At 46.5% G+C, this 9,747-nt stretch overlaps 1 pseudogene; it reads right to left on the bottom strand.

The window, feature by feature from the left end:
• Nucleotides 1–6,822: 6,822 nt before the first annotated feature.
• Nucleotides 6,823–7,760, bottom strand: LOC136544366 (uncharacterized; annotated as a pseudogene).
• Nucleotides 7,761–9,747: the final 1,987 nt, after the last annotated feature.

The raw sequence follows: 9,747 nt of genomic DNA, 5'->3' as shown, positions 1-9,747 counted from the left end.
GGTCGGTGACTTTATTCCTGAGCCTAGGTGCTCGAAGTTTGCTGTGGGGTTACAAATGAGTAGAAATAAAAAGGGGGGTGTTAAAGGCCCGGTCGGACTCTGAACCGAAGGGTTGACAGTGACAGGGGCTCTAACATTCGCTAAGTATTGGAGAGTATGCTTTGTGTAGCTTTAGAGTTCAAGAGCTATTGAGCTATTCATGTTCTCTTTTATGAGGAGAGCCAGAGAACCAGAGTCAGAACGAGAGAGAACCTCCTCCAGAGAGGAGAGAGCGCATCCCATTTTATAGTTGAAAGGGGATGGCCTTATAAGTTAGAGAAAGAGAGAATGGATGCGTGTACTATCTAGTCTTGTTGCCCACGCTGTCAGGTACGTGACGGTCGTCGGCGCCCACAATACTGTTTATGTCAGACGCATGTGGCAGGCTCTACCGTGTTCGTCTGGAACGGCAAACGTCGACGCCTACAATACTGTTTGTGCTCTGACACGCCTAGAAGGTTGCATAGTGACCGTCTGGCATGGCATGGTGGCACTGTCCTTATCTGTTTTGCCTGATCCCTAGGCCCTCACCGAGCGGGCGTCCCCGGTCGGTCGTTCCTAGTTGGCCCCGACCGTGTCGATCGGGGAAGAATCATGAGCAAAGGTCTGGTGTATTCCCGGTCAGAAAAGGAGGTCGGAGTCGGACTGTCCCACTTTGGCCAGACCTTCCGGTCGAGGACCGGATCGTTGTCCTGGTCCGTCTTTATGTATCTGGGCTGACCCGTGAGACGCGCGTTGTCGCAACGCCGTCTGTTGGGCCGAGTTTTTAGCAGGGAAGTAGGTCTAATGGGGACTCCGGGTTTATGAACCCGACACTTATACTGACCAAAGTCTATAAGCGTTGATTAGCAAGTCCAACTGCGCTTGCACACAAGCATTGATTAGCAAGTTAACTGCTATAGTATGATTATTATACGGCCGTTAAAGGACAAATATTGGGTACGATTCGTTACTGTTGATGATAGTACTTGATAAAAAGAGACCAATAAGTCCCAATCGAGATCGAGCCTGGAATATTTGTTCCAGCTCCTATGCTGCACTTTAGGCCTGGTTTAGATTGTAAATTTTTGCAACCTAGACACTGTAGCATGTTTCGTTTGTATTTGATAAACTTTGTTTAATCATGGACTAACTAAGCTTAAAAAATTCGTCTCGTAATTTACAACCAAACTGTGTAATTAGTTATTTTTTTTACCTACATTTAATGCTTCATGCATGCGTCCAAAAATTGATGTGATGAAAAGAGAGTGAAAAAACTTGGAATTTAGAGGTGATCTAAACTAGGCCTTATAATGGCCATGCGATAACTCCAATTTTATTCTATTCTATTCTATTCCACAGTACACATGTGGGCCATACCGAGAACGATAGCCAGTAGTGACAGTACGCGACAGTTGCTCTCTACCAAAGAAAAAGTGAACGAAGATGTTACAGGCTGAAAGAGATGTCAAAATGCGAGCGCTATCAAAGTATTATTGGTTGATTTTTTATTGAAGAAAAATATTATTTATTTATTAAAAAAATACGGCTTATAAATCCAGCGAACAGATCGATACACATTTGTGTGTGGATCATCGTGGCCTGCAATGAACTACTGTGACAGATCTTTTCATAAAAAACAACATTTAGTAAATAAAAATATTTTGCTAAAAAGTAAATAAGAATATAACTGTACATATTAGCAATTCAATAAAAAAGATCACATATATTATTACTGCTTGGTTTGCGCCTCCAACTAATTATGCTACTAAAACGTGGGCAATGTCTAATTGTTTGTAGAGAAATTATTGTCATTAATAATTTCAAGGACCAGGCAACAGAATCCATTGTTAAGCTAGCAGAGGTATGGAGTACCCCCATTCAGCCTTTCTACCAGGGAGTCAGGCACCCAGGTCCAGGATTTAATGCCCTGCGAATCTTTTTAATATGCATATTTCATTCAACTGTAGGTGACATACTTGAAAATGGACAGTTTGGCCATATTTTGCTCAGCCCGCCACAGGTTCATACTCCGTACACTTCATAGCCAGAGTAAAAAAAATCAGGTGCATCTGAGCTGAACTTTTTCACTGGTTTGGTAAGCCCACACAACCCGAGTTTGGTTAAAAATTACTCACTGGAGTAGTGTTTTGGCTAGCTAAATGGTAATTGTAAGAGGATGTTTGGTTTCCAGCGATATCTTGTTACAACTAAACTTAGATAAGTGTGACAAACTTTAAAGCCAAAATTTGCCATGCCTAAAGAAATCTTGCCACACTTTTCTATTATATGACATGTGGAGCTCAAAAGAATCTCGTCGAAGTTTAGTTGATAACCGAACACTTGCTAATTTGATCAAACTTGTCTAAGCCGAAGTGTGGCAACATGTAGCTAGCAACAAATAGCTCCTAAGGCAAAAAGGCCTGTAGCCTAGTGGTTATAAGAGCCTCAGTAGCACCTTAGATCCTTAGTTCAACTTTTCGTGGGAGCGAATTTTTCAGAATTTAACGGCGTTGCGCATTTAGTGGTCGGCGACGTTCCAACCGACAATGGCCATATTCTTCACAAAACGATGTGATCAACTTTATCCTGTCACCACAAGCACTAGATCAATAGCTGAATAGCACCGTTAAGTCTCAGAGTAAATCTGAAAAAACAAGCAATTGCGTTATGTTGAAGATTTAGACATGGGTGGATAAGTTTCACCCTAACGAACCTGGGGCTGAGCTAGGTTTGTATTTTGTTAAAATTAAGAAATCCCAATTAAGATCAAGAACGCGAATTGTTTTGCTGGCCACATTTACCATTATTCCACATCGCCTTTGGACCAGAGTTTGATCCAATCGCAGGAGACGCGTGATTGATACTGAATACCCATCTTGTTTGTCTTCGAATAAGAATATCTACGACCAAACACGCGGTGGAGTGACAGTAGAAAGATACTGCCTCCCCTGACTGTAAAATTCTTGATGACTCAGTGCAACCGTGAAAGCAACAGCTCACACACTAAATAAATAAATAAATAAGGTACGTAAAAAGGGACTTTCTCATTACTAAACATAGTATTGAACAATTGCTCTCTCCAAGGAGACATAATCCAACATTTAGTTACCAAAAATGGGAAGGTGTGAAATTTGGCTTATGCTGATGTTTATACTGAAATGCTGTGAAAGAAAAACACTGTTCATTCGCTAAAAAATACTGCTAAAGTAGTACTGCAGAACATAGCGCGGTCGGTAGCATTTTGTTGCTCGAGCACAACGTTTGTCACTCATGAAGATGAAGGCATGCATGAAGCAGATACAAACGACACGCAACCTGCCGGGTCTCTCCTAGTCCTAAGTTAATTAATTTTTCCCCATATGAGTTTCTAAAAAAAATGAGCATGCATCCTTTCCACAACTATCAATTTTAGATTGGGTCTACAGTCTACTGGTGCAGTCAACCGATGATATATTTTGACCGTTAAGCACAATAATACAGTTGGAAGAATAATGTAATTTGATCTGTATATATAGACACGAAAGGTAACATACGTACGTCATGGAAATTTAGGTTTGCCGTTGTGGAAAAAAAACATAAATACGTTGAACTACATGGGCTATGTTGTCTTGTGAGATGTTCATGTGCTCTTTGACAATATTCCCTCTATTTTGAATATATAACTATTAGGACAACGCTAATTAATTTAAAATAAATTAATTAGCTCATCCTAACGTATATGTATATACATTATTGCAATAAAGGGAGTGCAAGTTTAAAGTTTTTTACTGTATAAAGACACTTGCATTATGTTAAACCAGTAGGCAAATTACGAAGAAATCCCGCTCTGCATTTAAAATGGAAGAAATTTAAAACTAGATCCTAGGTCTGGTACTCTAGCTAGCTTATGGAGTTAGGGTCATCGAAGAGAAACAACGTTGAAGTTTCACAATAATAGCAAACCTCAATTTGTATCCTATATACCCTATATATATGTACTGCTACTATGTTCAATAGACGACGACCAAGCGCCAAGGACAGCAACAGCGCTGTTAATTTCCCCGGGAATTACCGCAGTCAAAATAATGGCCGGTCGCGGCTCGGAATTAATAACCGTACCCGGCGCACGGTCCGGTCCGGTCGTCCGTCCAGCCTCTCCGTCCCAGTGCCTCTCGTCGTCGCCTCCTGGCTGCACGACGCATCGGTCAGCAGGGGCCACCCCCCACGCGTACGTACGGGTACGGCGGACGACGCCCAGTCGCCGGGCAGCAACATGGAGGAGCCCGGCGGCCCGGGCAACCCCGCGCGCGCGTCAGCTTCGGTGGCTGGCGCCCCTCGCGGTACGCCGATCGATCGAGCCGGTCACCGGCGTACGACACGTCGTTCCCGGCCCGTACCACCCGGCGAAGAATGCGGCCGGCCAGCCCCACCACTCACGCATGCATGAATATGATCGCGCGGTACGTACGTACGTACTCTCTTTCCATCAGCTTCATTGCAATGCATGCACCACCGGCCCCCGGCCGATCGACCGCTCGCTCGCGCCTCGCGCTCCGTGTTCCGCCCGGTCTCCACGCCGGCCTCGCTCGGCGCTCGCACGGGACGGCCCGGGCCGGTACGATTGGGGCCGGGGAGCGCTCCTCGATTCCGTGGCTTCTCCGCGCGAGGACCGCTGCAAATGTTGCGTTGCGCCCTTGTGGGCGGCCATGCGGCGCCGTGGCGCCGTGGCGTGGCTAGGCAAGGGCCACCATGGAATGGAACACGACTGCGCGCGGCGCCCACCGGGCCCGCTGACTACAAACCATATATGACAGTACGGTGGAAGAAACATGACGAAGCCACGCCGACGCAGCAGAAGCGCTAGCAGCACGATCCTAGCTCTCATTGCTCTGCTGCAATGCTGCCTGCTGCGTGCTTCGCTTCGACGAGTCATTTAGCCTGTTCGCTTATTGGTTTCAGCCAGCCTAAATCAGTCAGCCAACGATATTTTCCTCTCACAACAAACCAGCACCAACCAACCCAAATTAGTCCAGAAACCAACCAGCGAACATGCCGATTAACTCATGATGACAAAACCAAAGTCTCTCTAAACTAGTAGAGCGTAGGCTTGCATGTTGGTACCAGTCGCAAGACCTGTCTATAAACCATAGGTACAGGTGGCCAAGCTATGATATTAGTGGTGTGGATAAAGATTTTGCAGCTCCAAACACTTAGGGCGAGAAGGATAAGAACGAGGGACGACGGGTTGAGTGACAGAACATGAGTAAGGGAGGGGGACGTGAGAAAGAAATTTACCGTTTTTAATATCAGATAGATATGGATGGTATAGGAGTGAGGAAGCGAGCGTAGTTTAACTGGTTGGGTGAGAGATGTGGCAATACACTTAACTACCCAGGTTCAAATCCTATCTTGACTGAATTTAGGTGCTTATTTATTTTTTTAATGAAAAACCACCTAGTTTCTCCTAAGTTGGATCTCTTTTTTTAGGAGTGAGGGAACATGGGGAGGGATTTTTTGCGTCTTTTGATATTAGGTATAGACTAGAAAACGTATCCGTGCTTTACAACAAGTTACACTCAAAGATTGATTTGACAATCACATCATATGTTTCAATTTTTCTTGAGGACGTGCGCTGATCTAACTCGTATATTGAGACTTAGCATGCTTGAATACACTATCCTAACTTATACGGGCATAGGAGAGAATAACAGCCAATGACAAAAACACTTTGTATTTCTATTTTTTTTTAAGAATTAGACTCTGCATCTTACTTGTATGCACTACTCTAACCAGCGCGATGTTTAGGTACACTATTCTAACTTGTATAAGCACGAGAGAGATTGAGTTCGTCTAATCTTATGTGGAGGTTGTGAGCAATGGCAGAGAAATGAAACTTTCTCCATTTAAGGCACTACTGGAGACGCGATCTTTGCCGAGTGCCTGGCCCTATTGCACTCGGCAAAGGCTTTGCCGAGTGCCACACTCGGCAAAGGCTTTGCCGAGTGCCACACTCGGCAAAGAGCAAACGGCAAAGCCGCATCCGGCGAAGGGTTCTTTGCCGAGTGCCGTTTGTCGGGCACTCGGCAAAGGCTTTGCCGAGTGTCAGGACGGCACTCGGCAAAGAAAATTGGCCGTCAGCCGTTGACGGCGTCTTTGCCGAGTGCTGGGTCGATACTCAGCAAAGAAAAAAAAATGTTTTAAAAAAAATCTTTGCCGAGTGCCTAGCTGAGATGGCACTCGGCAAAGAAAAAATATTTTTTTTTGGAAAATTCTTTGCCGAGTGTCAGAGCCCTGGCACTCGGCAAAGCTGTGAAACACATGGTAGTGTACACAGCTTTGCCGAGTGCCAGGGTACTGGCACTCGGCAAAGAGACCTGGTAGTGTATTTTTTGGCAGCTTTGCCGAGTGCCAGGGCAAAAGGCACTCGGCAAAGTGACCAAATTTTTTTGTTTTTTTTGTTTTTTTGCTTTCGATCACTGCAAACACAACATATGACATATATATCATATCCATCACATATATACCACATCCAGCACCTTATATGTCACAATCCATCACACATACCACATGAATCACATCCGTTCACCACATGTCACAATAATTCCATCCATTATTCGATAGGATTCCACACCATTCAATAAGTAGTTCAAATCCATCACCACATGTCACAATAACACATGCATGACAACAATATTGTCTCGGACAAAAATCCATTGCGAAGAGAACAAGACATGAAACTACAAGCGCTACTCACTGAAGCGGCCCTTGATGTGGCCATCCTGCTAACGATGGGGAAGGAAACATCTGCTCGTTCGGAGTGCCCTAAGCTAGGTTGTTCGAACCCGCCGACTGAGGCTGCACACAGGAGAAGAGATTGCATGAGACAAGATTAGTTGAATAGCGATTGTAGCAATTCCTTGCATGTGTGACATTACTCACTGGAGTAGCGGAGTGAGGAGGCTAAGGTGGACCCATTAACCCAGGAGGCATAGCAGCACCTGTCGTAGTTTGCATCCAGGCAATAATGTCCGCCAACCTTTTCTCCTGGGCGAGTTTGTCGGCCTCCCGCGTGGCCCGCTCGGCCGCCAACCCCAGCTCCAGCTCCTGGGCCCTCCTGTTTGCTTCTTCCACCTGGGCCTACAAATTGTTGCAAAGCTAATGTTACAATAATGCAAAGGAAATAGAGTTGTGTAAAGATAAATGTACGACGAGTAAAACATGAATAACCTGGAGTGTGTCGACCCGGTACTGTGCAGTGCCCGGCCGTGAGCGTATCGCCGGGAGTGAGGAGGCGATCGTGCTCTGTGCTTGAATCTGGGAGAGAGTGGGAGTAGAGGCCGTGTCGATCACGCTGTCGCCAATCCAGTAGCGGCCATGCTTCTTGCCTTGTCCAATCCTCATGACGGTGTTTGCATCAATGTTGTCGGTCCGTGGATCGTAGTCCGGCCCATGGATCAACCTTGCCGCCGCCGTGTACTCCGTGATTTTCTCGTAGGCGCTCGAGTTTGTGTACTCCTCGGCCGGGTCGTCTGGGTTGAAGGAGACGTCGGACGCCTTGCCCTTGTGTGCCATGGCAAATGCAGCGAAGTTGGAGCACTCTTGACCTTGATGTGCCGCCGACTGCAAGAACGAAAACAAGATGATTAGAATTCTTTGCCGAGTTCAACGAAAGCAAGAAGAATAGAAACATGACCACATACCCATGCTCGGGCGTATCCAGAGAGGTTGCGGTTGTCTTGATGGTGTGATACACCTGGCATGAACAAACGCCGCTGCCGGTCAGCCACGTGCTGAGCGGCCCACTCCGCGCTTAACCACCTAGCCACCATCTTCTCCCAAGCAACGGGGCACCCGTTGCACCACCAAGGAATCACCTACACGTCATCAAGTAGTTGACATATTAGAAAAACAAGTGATTCGTACTTAATCTCAAAAGGAACCAATTTTAATGTTCTTTAGCTACCTCAAGGAACTGGGGTTTGGTCAGCGTCAAGTCTTGTTCTCGGATGTCCTTCTTGGTGACCTTCTGTCCAAGCTTCGTCCCATAATAATCTATGATGGCCTGGAGTTGCGCCTCATGATGGACGTCGACGACGCGTTTCCTGCAAGCTCGCTTAGCCACTGCCTCCGCCGTGCCCTCGAATCCGCCGTTAAGGTTGAAGTACTCCTGCATATACAGACACGATGTATGCATTAGTTATTTCAAGTAGAGTCCAATGAATGCATTGTATTGAGCCATGTAGTGCGAGGAAGACTTACCCAGAACTCCCGAATGACGAGCGCAGCCACCGTGCTTGCTTCCACGTGGGGGGCGGACTCGTAGTGGGCAAACGTGAAGGCGGGCTCGAGGTTCCCGGCATGCATGACCATGCCAGGGAAGTGGGTCCTGCACAGGAGACCTAGGATGCCATTGACATGGCGGGAGGCAGTGTTCCCCGACACAATCTCCCACCCCCTGCAGAAGTGATTAAGAAAACATATTAGTCTCTATTTCGATATCGAACATAGCATATGAAGTAAAAGTGATAACATGCAAAGGCACTTACCTTTGCCCCTCTGGGCGAATCACTGGGCGTAGACGAGTATGCGGTTGGTCAGGGAGGGTGGAGGGTCCTCACAAGTAGACACCTGACGAACTAGAGAAAGCGGTAGCTCCCGTCCTCGTCCTCGTCCTCGTCCGCCTCCTCCTGGACCGGCATCTCCTCCTCCTCGCCCGCCTCACACGTGAGATGTCTAGGTTTCTAACCATCCTACGTGACAACATGCGCGAAATGTTCTCAAATTTTTACCATAGCCTCCACATGTGATGTAAAGACGCGTCACCAAGTTTCATGATTTTCAAACTTCGTTTGCATTTTATATAATTAAAAAACACTTCACCCGCAATTTTGTCGCCATGTTTCGTGCGTGAGATGTTTGAAACTTCGGGCGTGCTCCTGGAAACGGCCTCAAAATACAATAAGTAACGTGAATATCATTTTTCCACTCGTCGAATTCCATGATTCGATGCATCTGCAGTTCAAACTTATATTTCTCGGAAAAATGCAATTAAATGAAATAAATTAAGGATATATAGCAAAAAGATCGAGAAATGTGCCAAATTTGAGGATGTACTTCAACTTAATGTGTAAGGGTTGAAGAAAAAGTTTGGAGGCAAAAAAACAAAAAAAAAACCTTTGCCGAGTGCCCAACTCTAGCACTCGGCAAAGACTCTTTGTCGAGTGCCTAACGGGGGTACTCGGCGAACAGTGACGGCAAGTACCCCGTCAGCTCTTTGCTGAGGGCTGTCCTTTGCCGAGTGCCCGGCACTCGGCAAAGAGGCTCTTTGCCGAGCGCCGGTCTTCGCCGAGTGCCGGGCACTCGGCAAAGAGAGCTTTGCTGAGTGCCGGTCTTCGCCGAGTGCCCGACATTTAGCACTCGGCAAAGCCGGCGATACTCGGCAAAGCCAGGCTCTCCCGTAGCGAGGGGAGAAAGAATAATGTCAGTTGAGATTTATTTTCCTTGGATTTTCGATCGAGAGCTCGGCTGTCTAATGTTTCTACGCTTCTAGTGCAGGAGATCTACATCCCACATCTCCCTAATGGATGTATACCGATGTACATGCGCAAGTGTATGCATACGTGATACATGTACGTACACGTACCAGCCGTGGTACGGGGCCCACATGTGCGTCGTCCTGCCTCCACACACATTGCACCCGTCTTTATATCCCTTTCAACATTTTTCTAGCCCACTACTTCTCCAATC

The sequence above is a fragment of the Miscanthus floridulus genome, chromosome 3 (assembly GCF_019320115.1).
Source record: "Miscanthus floridulus cultivar M001 chromosome 3, ASM1932011v1, whole genome shotgun sequence".
Lineage (NCBI taxonomy): Eukaryota > Viridiplantae > Streptophyta > Magnoliopsida > Poales > Poaceae > Miscanthus > Miscanthus floridulus.
This window is presented reverse-complemented; position numbering and strand designations above follow the sequence as displayed.